At 41.3% G+C, this 18,771-nt stretch overlaps 1 long non-coding RNA gene across 1 annotated transcript in view; it reads left to right on the plus strand.

The window, feature by feature from the left end:
* The window catches only part of LOC146829843 (uncharacterized), a 270,714-nt gene that overhangs the window by 143,415 nt on the left and 108,528 nt on the right, over positions 1–18,771 (plus strand). The window contains exon 3 of the long non-coding RNA XR_014962301.1: positions 8,483–8,534. This is a non-coding gene — a long non-coding RNA (uncharacterized LOC146829843). The remainder of the gene's footprint in view (positions 1–8,482; positions 8,535–18,771) is intronic.

Genomic DNA, 18,771 nt, shown 5'->3' on the forward strand with positions numbered 1-18,771 from the left:
GGAGTTGATAAAATCCCTGCACCTCTTCTTTAGCAGAGGGGCCACCCACATCTTATCCAGGCCCAGGTGATACAACCATTCTTTAACCCTCTCAAACCAGAGCAATTCTCCTTTTTGTCTTTGTCAGATTAATAGTTACACCACTGCATCTTTAACATGGATCTTCATATTATTATTCCAAATTCTGATCCAAAACGTCAGTGCTCTGAGAACAGCAAAGTGTGAAATAGATTAAACTCCTAGGTCAAGGCGCAGTGGTAAAAATGGGGTGTTGATTGGAACACTAAGTATTGCCCTGAGGAATTTGCTTTCCACTACCTCTAGCTTTTTAGTGTTCTCCAAGCCCCACAGTTCGGCACCATACAAAGCTGCACCTAATCCTTTGGCCCTACGTATCTCAAATACAAGTGAAATTGGGCGATAGGTTGAACTTCTTAGCCTCCTTGCTATTGCGCAGTCCACTAGTTGTGATGACGACTCATTCTTTTGGGTTTGGGGAATCCATGCAAAGTTGTCACTAATTCTGACTCCCAGGTAGTCAAAGACCTTAACCTGTTCTAATTGTTGGGTGCCCAATATCAACTTCCCCTTGAACGATTATAGGGGTTTAAGACCATATATTTAGTTTTAGAACAATTCATTTCAAGGCCCCAGTCTTTACAAGCTTCTGCAAACTTGTTTAAGGTGTTTTGGATACCCTTCGGAGTCTTAGAAATAAGGAGTGTGTCATCTGCAAACAACAAGGAGGGTAAGAGACTTCCCGCTAGTCTAGGAGGATCGCCTCCGCAACCATATAGCTCTTGGATCAGCCCATTAATTATTAGGGTTGGGGCAAGCATGCACCCCTGGCGTACCACTTTGAAGATTCCAATACTATTTGAAAGGCTGCCATCTGACTTCCACCCTATTCTTGCATAATTACCATCATGCAGGCGAACTAGTAACTGGAGAAGATCATGTGGCAGTCCTAGTTTCCTTAATGTGGAATTGTTTATTACGATCAATGGAGTCAAAGTCTGTTTTAAGGTCAACTAAAACAATACATAGATGACCCTTCAAGAAAATAACTTCCTTCCAAATTAATAACAACAATCTAAATGCTTGATCTAGGGTGCTTGTAGATGACCTAAAGCCAGCCTGCAGGTGGGAGATGATGTTATTGGGAGATGATGTTATTATCTTCCATCAAGTTTGGATACGGAGCAGAATAACTTTGCAAAATAGTTTCTGGGAGACATCTATAAGACTTATCGGTCTATAATTAGAGGGGTCCCCTTTCTCTCCCTTTTTAAAGATTGGTATTATTTCTGCTCCTTTCCATGTCGCGGGAATATCCCCCCTCGCTGGATGGCGTTAAAAACCTTTTGAAACATAGTGCCCCAAATATTAGGCTTGGCTTTGTACAAGTTTAAACCAGGAGCTTTTTCTGCCTGAAGTAGGCTGATTGCTGCTGTAATTTCTTTTAGGGAAAACCCTTCAGCAATTTCCTTTGTTGACGCCAAGTTGACTTCCCCTAAGGCTACCATGGTTTCTTTTTCTAACACGAAAGATCCAATCTAGTATAATGTTTTTTTAAATAATCTTCCCAAACCTGTGGCTGGATGTAAAAATCATCTTCACTGTCCTTCCTAACTGAGACTTTAGCAAGTAGGTGCCAGAACGATTGGCCATCTTTCTGTTTGGAGGCCTCATCCAATGTGCACCAGTTATTAGCCTCCCAGCTCTTTTTTGCTCCAGCCTGTACCCTCTCATCGGACTTCCTACAATGTGTGATGGCCTCTTGAACTCCATGTTTTTCTTTTTCTGTTAGGATAGCCTTTGCTAATCTACAGTCCTCATTGTACCATGGGGCATTGCTTCGTTTAAAGTCTTAAAACTAATAGATTTAAAAAATATTGCTTAATGCTATTGGACAACTTCTGGTAACTAACTAAAATGAATTCATCTTCATTGTGGTCTAAATCGCTGAGTACCGCAAGGGTCTGGGCCACTTCATCATAATTTTTTGTGATTAATTGCCCATCAGCTACCACACTAGGCTATTTAATATGTCTGTTATTGTTCATCATAACAATAGGTGCTATGTTGTTAGGGATTTGTCTCTCGAAGTTTGGCAGGCCAGTTATCTCCAAACGGAGGGCATTATGGTCACCATCATCACGGTTTAAAAAAGTCATATCCTTGACGTAAGGCCACATGTCAAGGTCCACCATGATTTAGTCTAACCTGCTTTTTGTACTACCCCTTTTGAAAGTAAATTCCTCATCAGCTGGTGTCCGCCCATTACAGGCATGCACCTCTTGTGCAAGGGTAAGGGACAGTACCTGCTGGCCTACTTAAGTGAGCCTTTTAATGGGAGGATTAAGTAATTTTATAACACCCCTAGCTTGCTCTTCTTCCTATATATATAGGAATATACTCCACCGGTTCATAAATCGTGTTTAAATCACCTGGACGAATGAGAGAAGGGCCTCCATTGCATTTCTCTAGATAGTCAACTAACTTTGTTATTGTTTCTGAGGACTTATATTGGATGCTGAACCTATTGTAGATATTAATCAGTCTGAATTGGACACTCATTTTTGGCCATGACAAATCAATACCTAGAATCACCTGTGAATCTACTTTCAGGTTCTTGATTCTACAGTTCAACATTGTCCTGACCCAGATTATCAGCTCTCCCACGGGTCATCCCACCTTTGATGGTTTGGCTTCGATGCTAAATGTTGTGAACCCCACCCTGTGTACCAGCTCTGTTGCCCAGGTTTCTTGCAATAGGCATATGTGGTGACCATCAACCATCCTACCCCATTCTGGGTCATTTAGTTTAGATCCAATACATGCAATGTTCCATGATATAATCAGTAGAGCTTGTTCATTACACTCACTTCCCCATTGCCATTGTCTCGGTAAAGAGTTACCATTTATAGGTATCTGGGCTCTTTCATGTGTGTTGTACCTTGTGGTTGGGGTAGTAGCTAATTTCTTGCCCTCCGTGTTGTCGCTGACTGTGTTTCCCTCAACATGGTTTAGTATGCACTATCTAACGGGCCCCTCTCTCTCTCTATTTAGTCAGTCGGGACTATCTAAGTCAGTGAGAGCTTCAAATCTATGACTGACTTCCAGGGGGGAGTGGAATTGCCGTCATACTAGGTTATAAAATGGATGGACAATTTGTTGGGGATTTGGCCTGGTCTGCTTGAAATGCCTATAGAAGAAGCTCAATTTTATATGGTTCTTGTCTAGGTTGTTTCCTCCAGCTATTGAGTAGTTGCCTTGCTAGGTCTGGTGATCTACAATTAATCACAACACATTCTCCCTTTGCTGTCTTCTGTAAGGGACCAACCCAGTGCACTCTACGAATATAAAGGATATCATGGAAGCCGGAACTAGAAAGATCAGTATTCTGTGTGAGCCAGTGACAAGCCTTATTCTTTAGTTGAGTAAAAGATTCCTTTTTCTCTCCTCTAAGTGGTGGTTCATTAGTTAAGATCATCACATAAGGATAGCAGTCTGGAGGAAGATGAAGAATTATGACATTATCGCGCCCTTTGAATAAAGGAGCATCATTCAATATTATATTTGACTGCCTGGGTAAGACCGATTCTTTCCTATTCCGTGTCAAACTAGTGCTGGTAGGATCTGTGTCTCCATCATGTTTGTGTCACGTGGAAGTATCCCTACTATTATCTACTAGTTTGGCCTGGTCGCTCGTTTGCTCCCTAGCCTTCACTAAAGGTTGCACTAAGTTGTCATGGTGCCTTTCAGCCTTATTGCTAACTTTCCTGGTAGCTTCACCCCCTTTATCATTTCCTCATTGGTTTTCAGACACAGAGCCTAATTAGCCAGTTAATTGGTTCCCTGGTTTGAGATGAAAGTATCTTTTTTACACTTTCCACATTATTTTCTAAGTTATCAAGCCTATTCAGGATGTGTGATAATTTTTTTTGCATTATTTCATCCAGCCCATCTTTAAGGACATTGATGTCTTGTGGGGATACAATTGTGGGGGACAGAATCATGGGAGGGGGGGGCTTATTTCAACTGATGATACGTCAATAGTCATATTACTATCCCCAGTGGGGACCTCTCTCTGTTTTCTCTTTGATCTAGTGTATACTATTGATTCAGGCTCTAATGTTTAAGCGTCTTCTTTCTTTTAGCAGGGGGGTCGGATATTGTTAATCCTTGGGATTTATGCGAGGGCAACTCAGGGCTAACTAGGTCATTTGTCAATTCTTCTAAAATATGACTCTCTGATACAGTTACCCTTTTTTGCCCATCAGTCATTACATCCTGCTTCAGGCATATATCAGACACCCCTCTATTGATAGACGACGTTGAACCACAAGTATTTCCTTATGTAAAACGTTTGCAGCACTCGTTAAAAAACTGTCAAGGGTTGAGTTCTGCATAGACCTTGGTGTACCCTCCCTCTCATCCACCCGCCTTACTTTAGCCATGGTCCAATAATGCTCAAGTCAAGTCAAGGTAGAGAGAAGTTGAGTGTCTTACTTGCCAGTTGGTAGGCTTCTCCAGAGTCCCAGTGGTTCACTTGCAACAGTTCCTGGGAGAGAATGAACGTTGGAGTTTGAGCCAATAGGCTAGAATTAGGGAGTGGGCCCAGCCAGCCTTATCCGGGCTTTGACGGGAGCGGATGGACCCGCCCTTGGCCCGGGCTTCGCAATTTAAGCGCCTACTGGTGCGTTGAGCTGACTTTAGCGGCACAGGCGCCGCTTGCACTGCTGGGATGATAGTTCTGGCACCGTATGGTTAAGTGGCCTCCCCCTCATGGGCTCGTGGGACCGGGAAGTTCACTGGCGGCAGTTGCGGCAAGCAGCAGGCATGATGAGGCTCCCGCCTGCGGGAGCCCAGCCACAATTTAAGCGCCTCCTGGGTTGTTCAGCTGATGTTGGCGGCACAGGTGCCGCTTGCACTGCTAGGAATTATTGTTCTGGCACCCTCCGGGTAAGTGGCCTCCCCCTCGCGGGCTCGAGGGATCGGGAAGACCACTGGCGGCAGTAGCAGCAAGCACCAGGTATGACGAGGCAAATGTATGTAATAGGGGTACATATCACAGGACTAGACTTTACGACATAAAAGATGAGTGCATACGTAGTGTTGAGGTGATTGCATGACTGCATGGTACTATATGGGGGATTGCAAACGTGCCTGGGTGATTGGATGTGTGTATGGGTACAGTATTACTACATGGGTAGTACCCAGTTGATTAGATGAGTGCCTTGTGATTAGATGAGTATATGAGTAGTGTTAGGGTGATTAGATGAGTACATGAGTAGTGCCTGGGTGATTTGATGGGAGCAAGGGCAGTGCCTGGGAGATTCTACGAGTGCATGGGTAGTGCTTGGGTGACTGGAAGACTGCATGGTTTCTACCTGGGTGATTGAATGCATGAGTAGTGTGTATGTTTAGATGAGTGTATTTGTAGACTGTATGAGTACATCAGTAGTGCCTGGGTGTTTGAATAAGTGCATATGTAGTGTGTGGGTGAATGAGTGTAAGTGTAGTTTCTGGATGATGGGATGAGTAGTGACTCGATTAATCCATCGCTATAATAAATCCCGATCTATAACCACTGTGAAAAAATATAAACAAAGAAAAATTATTCATGGTTTCATTTTCAACATTAGACAACAAAAGCAAAATATAATATGTTTTCTCCAAAAAGTGTAAAATAGTTTACTCTTTTTGTTTTCAGCTTTCATACTTCTTCACTTTCAGCAGTGGTCTGTATTAAGAATCATCATCAAACCGTAGGGAAAAACAAACAATGGATTGTAAAAAAAAAAAAAAATGAGGACAGTTCATCCTTATATCTATGTGATAATGTGCGTTCCATTCACTATAAGTTGGTTAATATTGTCTTGCTGACAGGTTAATACCTTAACAAAAGCAACTATATGTTATTTAAATTTGGTATAAAATGTACAACAGTTATGAGGCAGTCTTCATTTTGGATATCATTTTGTAAACATCATCCCCTGTTGAGCCAAATGATGTCTAAAACTTTTGTGGTCCATGTAAGAAAAACATAACACACAGTACTACCTAGAAGTTTCTGTAGCAGAAACAAAAGCGGTCATTTTTTTCAATTGGTGAAGATACTTCTTAGATTCAACTTAAGGCTGCTGGTATTATAGAGCCTGCATTTAGTTTTTATCTATTGAAACTAAATGTAGCAATATAATGTTTTATAAATACTTTTCCTGCAGTTAAAAAGAGTCTTTCATTTCTAACAGCTTGCTGTAGACAAAACCCTAATTGGCCGAATCATATCTCAGAAACACATAATCCATATAGTCAACACAATACTACATTTTTTCCCTAAATTGTCCTTACAAATTTAGTTCTACAAATAGCAGCTATGAGTAATTTTTAGGTAGTCTTTACTTGTATGTTATTGCACACTGTCCATCCTGTTTGAAATCATAAATGTATTGTGTAGTGTTCAAAGGTTATATTAACTCCTACATAAAATATGAATGAAATTGTTGTGAAATTTCTTTTTAAAATGGAAATTTGTCCAGCTATAAAGTTTGTATTTCAGTTTCCTATTTAGTACCATCCACTCTGCAAAGTTATAGCATAACTATGACATATTTTCAAACCTTTGTAGTACCAAAGTATACCTAAGTTCTGATCTGCAGTTTGGACAGATCATAGTATGATGGGTGTTTTTAGCTATATTTTGAAAAGAGCAGAGCTTTACAATCAGGTAATGCCAAGTAGAAGAATCATCCCAAATTGATTTGAGCGCTAGATGTGAATTCACAATCTTCACACTGATGGATCAATATTTAATCCCTTCGGTGCGTCAGATGGCTGGCAGCCATCTGACAGACCAGTGCTCATGTGCGTTGGATGGCTTCCGGCCGTCCTCGCACATGGTACTAGAAATCCCGCTTGTGCCGGTACCAGAGAGATTTCTTTGAGCCCTGAACAACCTCAGGAGCTGAGGCTGCTCTGCTGGTTTCAGGGAAATGACGATCAGCGTGCACGGTGCACTGATGTCATTTCTCTTTTACCAAAACTTCAGTTCCCCTTTCTACATACTCAAGAGGCTATCTCAGCCCCCCAGTCACATAGAAAGGCTAGAATCTACCCTTTCCAATGGTACTCCTCCCTAGTGGACCCCTGCTAGGGGATCGCCCCGGTCGAGTGGTCTTCAAGCAGGGATCCACCCACTGGACACGAGGGAGGGCCTTTGCTCCCCTCAAATCTTTTTGGGGCTATTCAGTCTTTCTGCCCCTGTGGGCAAAAAGTCCACTAGATGCCAGGGATACTTTTACTTATAGGATTTAGGGATGGGGGCTGCCCGAGATGCTCATGCCCCAACCATTCCCCACAAATTTGCACAGTCTGTCTGCCCCCCCTGGGAGGCAGATGGGGCTGTAGCCCCCTATCTGCCCATACCGGGGGCAGATAACCCATTAGGTGCCAGAGATTATTGTTTTTATATCATTTAGGGGTGTGGACTGCCCGATATGGACATGCCAAGGCCCCCACTCCTGCCATCTTCCACAATCTTTCTGCACCCCTGGGAGGCAGATGGGACAGTAGCCCCTGGGCAGAAAGTCCACTAGATGCCGGGGATTCTTTTTTAAAAAATTGTATTTATTGGTAGGGGCTGCCTGAGGTGGGTACGCCAATGTCCCCACTCTCCCCTGCAAACTTCCATAATTTTTCTGCACCCCCTGGGAGGCAGATGGGGGCAATAGCCTTGATGCGCCATCTGAGGGGCAGAAACCTCACTGGATGCCATGGATTCATTTTTTTATTGTATTTAGTGGCGGGGCAGCTCACAATGTGCATGCCAATGCCCCCACTACCCCAAACCATACCACAGCCTTTCTGCCCCCCCCCCCCCCCGGGAGGCAGATGGGGCCAATAGCTTAGGAGACAAAAAGCACACTAGGCACCAGGGATATTTTTTAATGTATATAGGGGTGGGGGCTGCACTAAATGGGCATGCTAATGCCCCCACCCCCAAACAATCTTTCCCCCCCAGGAGGAAGATAGGGGATTAGCACCTTCTGTGCCCCCCAGGGGGGCAAAAGCCCACTAGTGTCAGGGCCAATGTCTTTCCTCTATTGAACCACACAGGAGCAGAATGACTTTAGTTACAATGCCCTTCTCAGAACCTTCCATGCTAGGCCTTTTAGCATTCCATCGCAGGTAAGTTCAAAGGGGGGAAAGGGGTTGGGGACAGAGAAGAGACAGCTTCCTGTGTTCTGCCTGTTCTGCAAGGTCTTTTTTTTTCTTACTTCTTGCAGACCTGCACACAATTCAACTTTAGCATTTACTGAGCACTTACTTGTGACCAACTTCTCTTTTTATATTAGATAACTTAGGTTACCCGGGAAACTTGGGAAGCTTGCTACTCTTCTTACTTCTTGTGATGTTTGTCTGGTTGAGATAAAAAGTTTTTACTTAGCTTGTTTATTTTCTTTTTCTACTTCAGGAACGTCCTGCAGCAGATTCTGGCTTGTGGCTATGATGCAAGAAAGTTTGCGGTAAGTGTTTGCTTAGTATTCCTTTTTTTTTTAAAATTTATATTATATTATATTATATTTATTCTGCCCTTCATCTACTGTACTCACTGTGTATGACGCTCCTTTATCTTATCAGTTCAATTCTTATTAGGCTGCTTTAATTCTTCTTTTCTTCTGAATGAATAAAAGAGCTCTTCACAAGTTTTTAGTATAGAAGAAAGGATAGGGTTCTCTTTAACTCCTTTTCAGTAGTTAATTAAATGAATTGTAGGAAACTGTGCTAATTTAATTTGTCTGTGCAAGCTTGTGCTTCCATCTTATTTGCTTTATTTAGGAGCTGGAGATTTCTTTAACACAAATAAATTTCAACTAAGAGTTAGTTGACCCTTTTAACCTTGCTGACAAGTGGATGACTAATCTCTTTCCCATGAATTTAACAAACAGGGTGAAAAGGAAAATTACTAAGTTACTTTAATTAATCAAGCTCTTTAACTTTCTCAAGCAAGCGTGACAAGAGTCTTTTCAAATATAAGCACTGGGGAATTCTTTGAAGAGTGGTATTATTTGATCCTTCAGCTTAGACAGAAAAATACATTTGCATGGATACCTCAGCATTTTCTTACCCAGAAACCTCAAATTTACATATAAAGTCACATTTTCCTCACATTTCTATGCAGGTAAGTTGTAGGATCACATGAAGGCTAAATTTCCTGCTACCCAGCATTCCCCTTGGTCTCCCGTGAAAAACAATACCTCATTTGTATGTGTGCCCAAAGTAGCATCAACCTAAAAATGTATACACAAACGGCACGTTTGGACCCGCGTTGGGCCCCCCTTAAATCTCTACACATTTTTAGCCCTTCCATGTCATAGGCACTTGGCACCATCCACACAAGTATGGTATAATTTTTAAAGGGAGACTGCGAAAAACGCTGATTGGTAGGAAATTTGTGCCTTGCGGTGATCCCACAACTTTCCCACTAAATTTGAGGTTTGCAGCAGATTCTTGGAAGTAAAATGTTGATGAATCAACGCAAGCCACAAATGCCTGGACTCCCATTGGTGTATAGTTTTCAGAAATGTCTGGGTTTTTTAGGTTTCCATAGATGTCTGAAAGCCCCGGACCAAAAACACTGATGCCTACCGCCTACCTATCTATCACAAAACAACCTGGTTTTGCAAGGGGGAACCTGGGAAAACTACCAAACCCACAAATTTCTCAAAAATAGACAACCAGGGGAGTCCTGGGGAGGTATGACTTGCATGGATATCTCAATGTTTTCCTACCCAGAACCCCCTACAAACCTCAAATTTAGCAGGAAAAAAATCTAATTTTCCTCACATTTCTTTGTGGGATCACAGTAAAGACACAAATGTCCTACCACCAACAGTTCCCCTTGGTCTACCAAGTGAAATCATCCCCGGGGATTCTGGTTAGGAAAACATTATGTGAGAGCCACACAAGTCACCCCATCCTTAATTCTCCTAGGTTGCTAGTTTTCAAAAATGTATAGGTTTGCCAGGTTTCCAAAGTTGCCGCCAGAGCTAGGGTTCAAAATCCACAGATAGGCACTTTGCAAAAAAGGGGTCAGTTTTGACTGTAAAAATTCTGGTGTGTGCACGTTGCATTTTGGCCTGTTTCCTGTCATTGGGTACTAGGCCTACCCAAATAAGCGAGGTACCATTTACATTTGGAGACTCTGGGGAATGGGGGGTGGTGAAAGTTTGTGGATCCACGCAGATTACTGAACTTTCCATCATTGAAATTTGAGGAAAGCTTGGTTTACAACAAATGTTTTAGGTTTGCAAGGAATTCTGGGTAACATACCCTGGTCAGAACCACACAAGTCACCCCATTCTGGATTCCCCTTGTGTCTAGTTTTCAAAAAGTTACGTGTTTGCTAGGTTTCTCTAGGTGCAGGCAGAGCTAGAGTTTGAAATTCACAGCTAGGCACTTTGAAAAAAAAGGGTATTTTTTCACTGTAAAAATGTTGTGTGTCCACATTGCATTTTAGGCCGTTTCCTGTTGCGTCACTAAACCTACCCACACATGTGAGATACCATTTTCATCGGGAGACTTTGGGAAATGTGGAGTGGTAGAAGTTTGTGGTTCCAAGCATATTCCAGAACTTGCCATCACAGAAATGTGAGGAAAATGTGTTTTTTTAACAAAGTTTGAGGTTTGCACGGGATTCTGGGTAACACACCCTGGTGAGAGCCACTTCTCCCCATCCTGGACATCACTTGGTGTCTAGCTTTAAACAATGTATTGATGTGCTAGGGTTCCCTTGGTGCCAGCTGAACTAGGGTTAAAAAATCCACAGTAAGGGAAATTGAAAAAAAAGGGTAATTTTTTTACTGAAAGAATTTGATGTGTCCACATAACATTATGGGCCATTTCCTGTCACAGACACTAGGCCTACCCACACAAGTGATGTAGCGTTTTTATTTCTAAATTGATGAAAACACAGAATAGTAGAACAAGTGTTATTTGACTTTCCTTGCATTCCTGCCTTCCAAATGTAAGACAATTTGTAAATAATAAGAAGTCATTTTGAAAAGTGACCTCTAATTCATATGCTTGTGTGGGTAACTACAATTGTTTTGAGATGTGCAAAAAAACACTGCTTATAAACTCTATATTTTGTTCCCATTTTGCAAATTGATTGGTTTCCTTGGTACCTATTTTTCACTCTTTACATGTTACCAAATGAATTGCTATATGCCCGGTACACAATGAAAAACCATTGAATGATGCAGCTCAGTCATTGACTCTGGGTACCTCGGGTTCCTGGCGAACCTACAAATCCTATATATGCCAACTACCTGGGTCCAGTGTGAAGATATATTACTTGCAAAAATCTGTCATACTTAGAATAAGTTACAGGTGAAATCATTGGCACAAATGGCAGTTTTTTTCGACTCAATTTTAATATTTTCTATTTTCAACTGTTAGTTTCTATAAAGGAAAACCTTAAAGTATCTACACAAATGACCCCTTGCTGGATTCAGAATTTTGAGAAGTTTCAGAAATGTATAGCTTTCTGTGATCCATTATCGGTGTCGTACCCATTTCTACCACTAACTGGAAGGAGGTTGAAAGCACAAAAATGAGGAAAAATCGGCCATGTCCCAGTAAAATGCCAAATCTGTATAAAATTGTTGGTTTTCTGACAAAAGTCTGCCTGTCCCTGAAAGCTGAGAAGATGGAAATTTAAGAACCACAACCCTTTTGTTGATGCCATTTGCAGGGAAAAAACACATACTTTCAACTGCAGCAATTCCCATTGGAAAAAATGTTTTTGCTGTATTTTGGCTAATTTCTGGGTCCCCTCCAGGGGAATCCACAAATTATGGGTACCTTTAGAATCCTCAGGGTACAGGGGCCAAAGCACAAACTACCCTAAATAGCCAAACAAAGGCTTAGCACGGGGGAGGACTAGAAGGGAAAGGGTTAAGTTTAACCTAATCATTCTTTGATATTCACATCTTCTTAATCTGATAGTCCTAACATTACATTATGAATTCTTGAGCATCCTTCTGAAGATTTTTAGAATGCACTCCTAATCCAGTACACTAATCTGTAAGATTTCTTATTCCAGAAGCAGAATGTTTAATAGTTATGTCACTTCCTAATTCTTCAAGTAACTACATAGTTGTGAAGGCATTCTTTTATCTACTTTTTCTTTAATAGAATATGAAAAATAAGGCAAATGGTATAATACATTTAACAGTATTGTTGTGTTTTTGTTTTATTTATCTTTCTCTTCAGCTGATATTTTATGCTTTGGACACACTAGCTGTTTATCAACACAGAATACTGGCCTAAATGAGGAGCATATTGAGCTCTTAACCAATCATACACCCTTACACGGCTCATGTCAGCATTTACTTTTTTCTCATTAAAATAAATCAGAAACAAACCAGACAATGTTCTAATTCATGACAAAGCTACATATGGCATTCCCTGTTTGAATACACTACTACCAATTTTAACAAGAACTGTATCTGCACTTAGACCTTGCGATTTGTGAATAGTTACTGCATACGCTAAAGCTACTGGGAACTGGTATTGCTGGACATTCAAATCTTTCACACGTAAGAAACATACAACGCATCTACCAATCTGCTTAACTTCAGCAATATATTCACATTTTTTAACTAAGTAAGCCAGATAATTTCTGTCATCACTTTACCCGTTGCACCGTTCACTAGCCCTTCTTCAACATTTAAATTATGTTGTAAGATTACACAACAATTTTTACAGTTATGTAACTGTTTTCTAATCCTACAGTTTCAACACAGTCTGTTCTAACCTATCCAATTTTGATTGCAGTTTTTCTGTTGATAGCACTGTAACTCCCTAATGTTATATTTTATCTTTTGGTCTAATTTTGATGAGCTCTTCTTTTTAAAATTGCAATATTAGTTAATTGAAATTACTGCACTCATCAAGGGTTGGCATCAAACAAACAATAGACTTCTGTTTCTTGACAAAATGATAGATTACTTCTGTAGTTGAAACATTAGTTGGAGACAGATTTTTGATTAGATGGGTTTTCAACGTTCTTTTTCCTTCTGTAGTGAGAACTCCCACTCTTATGTCGTTTAGTATATCTCTGTATTGTATACCTGATGCTTGCCGCAGATTTATAATTCATCTTTGTATTCAAAGTTTTCCTAAAATGTTTACATTTCCAATACTTTCTAGAGAATTCCTTGTTTCATCATCTAGTAGTGTCTTGAATACAAGTTGTCCTTTGGCTGGAGTTATTTGTGGCAAGTCTCCAAAGAATATTAAGTGTTTTCTTCCAAAAAGCACATGGTAATCAGTTTTTAAAATTTGCTGCATTCTTAAAAGTATAAAAGCTATCATTAGGGTAGACACTATTCTTATTCCATCAATAATTAGTAGCTTTAATTTCTTTAATACTCTTGCAATTACATGACAAGCATCACCAGATAACATTTTTCTATTGTAATTTGTTGTCGTGTTCAACAGGCAGCATTAATAATCAATGAAGGATAACTGCTTAACTATTATATGCAGCTAAGACTGTTGGTAAAGTAAATACAAATGACACATTGGAATCTGTTGTCTTCTGCAGATAATGTGTCAGTACTTTGAGCAATAAGCTTTGCCCAGTTCCAGCTTGACCACTTATGTACAATAGAACTGGTTTATACATAGAACATACACACACGTTTTACCCATGGAGAAATCCATGTTCTACTTTACGTTTTACTTCCTCAAAAGATTATTTCTGATCTCTATCATTTGCTATATTAGTTGTTCTCCATCTGCAGTTTCTAGTCTTGCCTGCTGTATTCTATTTTCCACCTCATTCATGGCTATTGCAGCTTCATTTTGAATGATTGATTGTCCAAGAAGATTTTGTCTTTCAGGTAATGAACTGTGGCTGCTCTGAGAACTCTCTCTTGCTTTCTCAGCAGCATTGATTTTTTCTTGTTCAATTTCATCTCTCACAGAGTTGGATGAATCTTCATAACAGTCAAGTTCTCCAAGTAGCTTACTTTCAGTTCACTTTGGCTTTAACAACTGCCACAGGGCTAAATTCTAAAACTCTCTTTTGTCTTGAGTTTACCAACTTAGCTTTTAATGGTTTATTACATTTCCTTTGTTATGTCTGGCCAAACATCCTTCACATCCAACAACAGCAGATTCACCATCTCCTATGTTTTCACTGAGAATATTTCTGTATGTATAATTTTAAAGTATTTCATAAAGACACTCTGTTTTGGATAGTATGCATCCAGCATGGTAATCTTCGGAATACTGTGTGGATCAATTTCCACAAGATTTTCAATTTCCGAAAAACACCTCAGTACTCTATTATGAGTAGGCTTTCCAGTTTTCATTTTCTATTTTTGGTAAATTCTGGTGGGGTTTTTTCAGTGTTTTCAAGTGATTTCAATACCTTAAAAAAACAGTGGGTATCAGTGGTTACACATTTTTGTGCCATTAAAAACAACAGAAACAGTGTTTTTCCGTTGTTTATGGAACGTTTTGCTTTTATTATTGCTTGTTTTCTGCACCGATAGCTCATGGTATATAGACACTGTACGTTTAGAGTATATGAGGTCCAAATAGATTTTTGAAACTTAAATTATTGTAGTACACCATACAATACTTCTGTGAAAAGGCCCTCTCAACAATGACACTTGAGACGGGCAATGCCAAAACAGCCAGTACACAATTTGTTAACTCTGGCCACTGACATAGCTTTCCATGCCAATACTGGTGCACCTGAAGTTTGTGATTCTCAGGGCAGGTCATCACACAACTTTATCATACACATAGATGAATCACTGCAAACACAAAGAATATAATTTAAATCTTTGTTGAACATGGAAAGAACCTTTTTTGCAGAGCATTCCAAGTGACACTGCGTTTCATTTTTCCAAACGTCTGGTGTCATGTGTTCACCACTATCCAAGTTGCAAGACCTAAAACATGCTTCTAAACCCTGCATCTTTAGACCAAAGACCACACAACTGAAAAAAGCAAAGAAAAGAAGAAACACTATTTTAGTGGCATCCCTAAACAACAAAACTCAAGCAGAATAATGTTAACCCAGTCTGTCTTACTACTAGCTTGTATAACAAAGTTACATTGTATTGGCTCCTTCAGGGAGAAACACAGGACTCTTTTACTCTCTTTTTTTCTTTCTTTGAATGGCATTTAGTTTGTGGTTGTGCAGGTGTTTTTTCAGTGTTTATCTGGTGAGGTTTTATCAGGTATTATAGGTTTAAATCTAAAACCGGACACCCTAATTATGAGTATTAGCAAGCCATTAGCTCAGTGTTAGATTTGGCACCATAGGCGTAGGTCCACCTTCCATTTTTGTCATTTTTGTCTTCTTCATGGTTGCTGATGTTAGATGTTCTGGGCGTAGTGATTGTCTTTATATTTTGCATGTGCAACTGCCACTTTTGGAAAGTAAGTATCTTTTTGTCTAAGTCTTTCTGTGTGTTTCACTGGTATGTGTATTGGTCGTCTGGTTTAGAGGGCCAGGGCAGGCTGGGGCTGACCTGGGTCGAACAGAGCAATCTGCCATTGAAGTATGGGGAGGGGTGACCCCTTTCATCTGAGCAGGGCTGTGCCTGGCAAGGTGAATGATGGCTCCACCTCCCACTGGGTGTCTGATGGTGGGCCCCTATCCCTGAAAGGGAGGATGCAGCCTCGTAAATAAAGTGACGCAAGTCAATATCAAACTGGTTCTGGCCAGGTTGAGTGATTTGTGACCTTCTCAATAACAAAGACTTTGGGGGTATAAAGATCTGGGCTGAAACCCCTTTGTGGTGTGTAACTTCGGAATGCAAAGACAAACCTCTGGCCGTAGAAACTAGAGGGAAAGGACTTTGAAACTTTCAGCCATCCACTGAAGCAACCATCCAAGGGCCTGAATTGAGCTTGCCTCCTGCCGAAGTCTCAGGGAAATTAGACTTCATTCATCAGCAGCCTGGATTCCTATTGAGAGAAATCCTACTCACAGGTGAGGCATCTATCGAGAAATCCAAGCCCTCTGGATCTACTGTGGGGAACGCCGCTTTTGCTTGCCTATGGAAACTATTGCTATCGCCATTGTGGGAAGCTGCAGCTGAGGAGCTGTGCTGCTGAGTGCCCACCTTTGCCTTGTCTACGGAAACTATTGCTATCGCCATTGTGGGCTGCTGCAGCCGAGGAGCTGTGCTGCTGAGTGCCCGCATAGGCCTTGCTGTAAAATCCATTGTTGACGCCATTGTGGGCCACAGCAGCCGAGGAGCTGTGCCGCTGAGTGCCTACCTTGGCCTTGCTACGAAAAACCTTGTTGTCGCTATTGAGGGCCGATGCCGCTGAGGAGCTGTGCCGCTAAAGGCCCGCATTTGCCCTACTACGAGAATCAGTACCACCACAGCCACTGAGTGCCGCTGCACCCGAGGAGCTGTGTCACTGCAGGCCCGCATTGGCTTTGCTACAAGAGTCCTTACTATCACTGTTTTGGGCTGCCGCCATTGAGAAGTTGTGCCGCTGAGTACCCATCCTTACTTTGCCACAAGAATCATCGCTATCGCTATCGTGGGCCGGTGCAGTTAAAGAGCTGCACCGCTGAGTGCCCACGCTAGCCCCACATCAAGAGCCTTGCCAACTTCTGCTTGCACCGCTGGGTGCCAGTTTTACCCATCCCCAGGATTATCGTGAGTGCACGCTGCGGATCGCCACCTCCCAGGAACTGTGGCCGCTGGGGGTCCACCTGCCATCCCGCACCTTCCCTGAGGAGCTGTGCCCCGTGCCCCTTTATATCCTAAATACCTTGTACATTGTGCATCACCGGGTTGCATAGATCCCGGCCCGAACCAAGTTTGTTCCACCCGCATGCACAAGTGCTTTCATCACTCGTGAGACAAATCTGTAATTACGTACATTGTGGTTCCTTGAGCATTTCTCTGTTTCGTGTTTAATCTATATAAAGATAACTATTTTTTATAACTGCTTGTGGCGTCTATTTTGTAGCGTCTTTCCTGCATTATTGTGTATGGTCCTAAATGCTTCACACATTGGGGTTTATAGTACTTGCCTGTACACGACAGTCCACCACTACTCGTGGCGTAGCTATTTTCGCAAAAAGGGAGATACAAAGCACTGGTAGAACAATGGTCGATAACCAAGGCCGCTGGGCAATCGCGGAATGTAAGAGGGGAGAATCTAACTTTTACTATTTGTTCGGTATATGGGTCTAATTTGGACGAAGCCCTAGTGCTAGAAGGTCTTAATTTAGAGTTATCTTTATGGCCTACCCCTTTGATTCTATGTGGGGACTTCAATATTCACCTAAATTGGCATGACCTTCAGAATGGACGGGAAAGCTATACAGGCAGGAAACCAAGAGTTTTCAAGGGGTTACAACATTTGGTGGAGGATCATGGTTTGAAAGATGTATGGTATAACAGACCCAGGCTTTACTTTTTTGTTTCTCTTATCCTCACAATAAAGTGGTTAGATTTGATTATTTGTTTATACCACCGACATTACTAACAGTTGCCAGCATACAAGTTTACCCAACAATCACATCAGATCACGGACCATTAGTGATAGATATCCCAATCCGCTGTAATGGTAATGCTTCTTTACTGAGATCTTTTTCGTTTGATCATAAACTTATAAAAGATATCAATTACATAAATCATATGAAAGATTGGATTCGTCAATTCCTGGAAATCAATAATAATTCGACTTCACAATCATTTGTTTGGGATGCCCTAAAAACAGGGTTTAGGGGGGAGATGCTGAGCTATGGGCTTCATAAGCAGAGACAACTTAGAGCTGAGGTTCAAGATCTCTATGGGAAGTTTAGGTTGGCAGAGATAGCATTGAATCGAAAGATCGCAACGGGGGGGGATATTGTCCAGTCACAAGCAGAGGTCGCTCGATGTAAAGCAAGAATGAACCTTCACTGGAGTAGAGAAATTGCTTTAAAATATAACCAGTTTAAGGGAGAGAGATATGAATTTGTTGAAACTACTGGGCGGTGCTTGGCACAAAGGTTAAGGTCTAAAGAGGTGACACAGTGAATTCTAAGGATGAGGAATACACAAGGTAACATAGTGGAAACCCCACAGGAAATACTTGAAACTTTTCACTTGTTTAACAAAGAGTTATATACAGACAACAATCAAGGGGATGAGTTTATAGATACATTCTTTAAAGATATAGAGTGTGTCAAACTGGGACAAACAGAGGCGCAGATTCTAGATGAATCTATTACGATGGAAGAATTAGAAACGGCAATAAATAATTTTAATAACGATAAAGCTGCGGGTCCAGACAAGTTACCCCTGGAATTAAAAGCTGAATTACTGACCACTCTGCAACAGGCACAGATGGGGGCAGCTCCCGCATCAAGGGAAGAAGCAAATATTATTGTTTTCAGAAAGAAGGATAAACCACCAGAGCTCCCAGGGTCATATCGGCCAATTTCTCTACTAAATGCCGATTGGAAGATATATAAAAAAATTTAGCTACTCGCCTGGCTAATGTTATCACCCCACTAGTATCTCTGAGACAGCACGGGTTTATACCTATGAGGGGGACGGTAAATCACATCAATAGGGTAGTAGATGTTGAGAAAGCTTTTGACCGTGTGTCTTGGAGCTTTCTCTGAGGGACTTTGCAATTTATGGGGTTTGGCCATGGCTTTGTTCAAGCAATTCAAGCTTTATACAAGACCCCTAAAGCTCGAATCTGCATCAGTGGGGT

This window comes from Triturus cristatus, chromosome 5_2 (assembly GCF_964204655.1).
Source record: "Triturus cristatus chromosome 5_2, aTriCri1.1, whole genome shotgun sequence".
Classification (NCBI taxonomy): domain Eukaryota; kingdom Metazoa; phylum Chordata; class Amphibia; order Caudata; family Salamandridae; genus Triturus; species Triturus cristatus.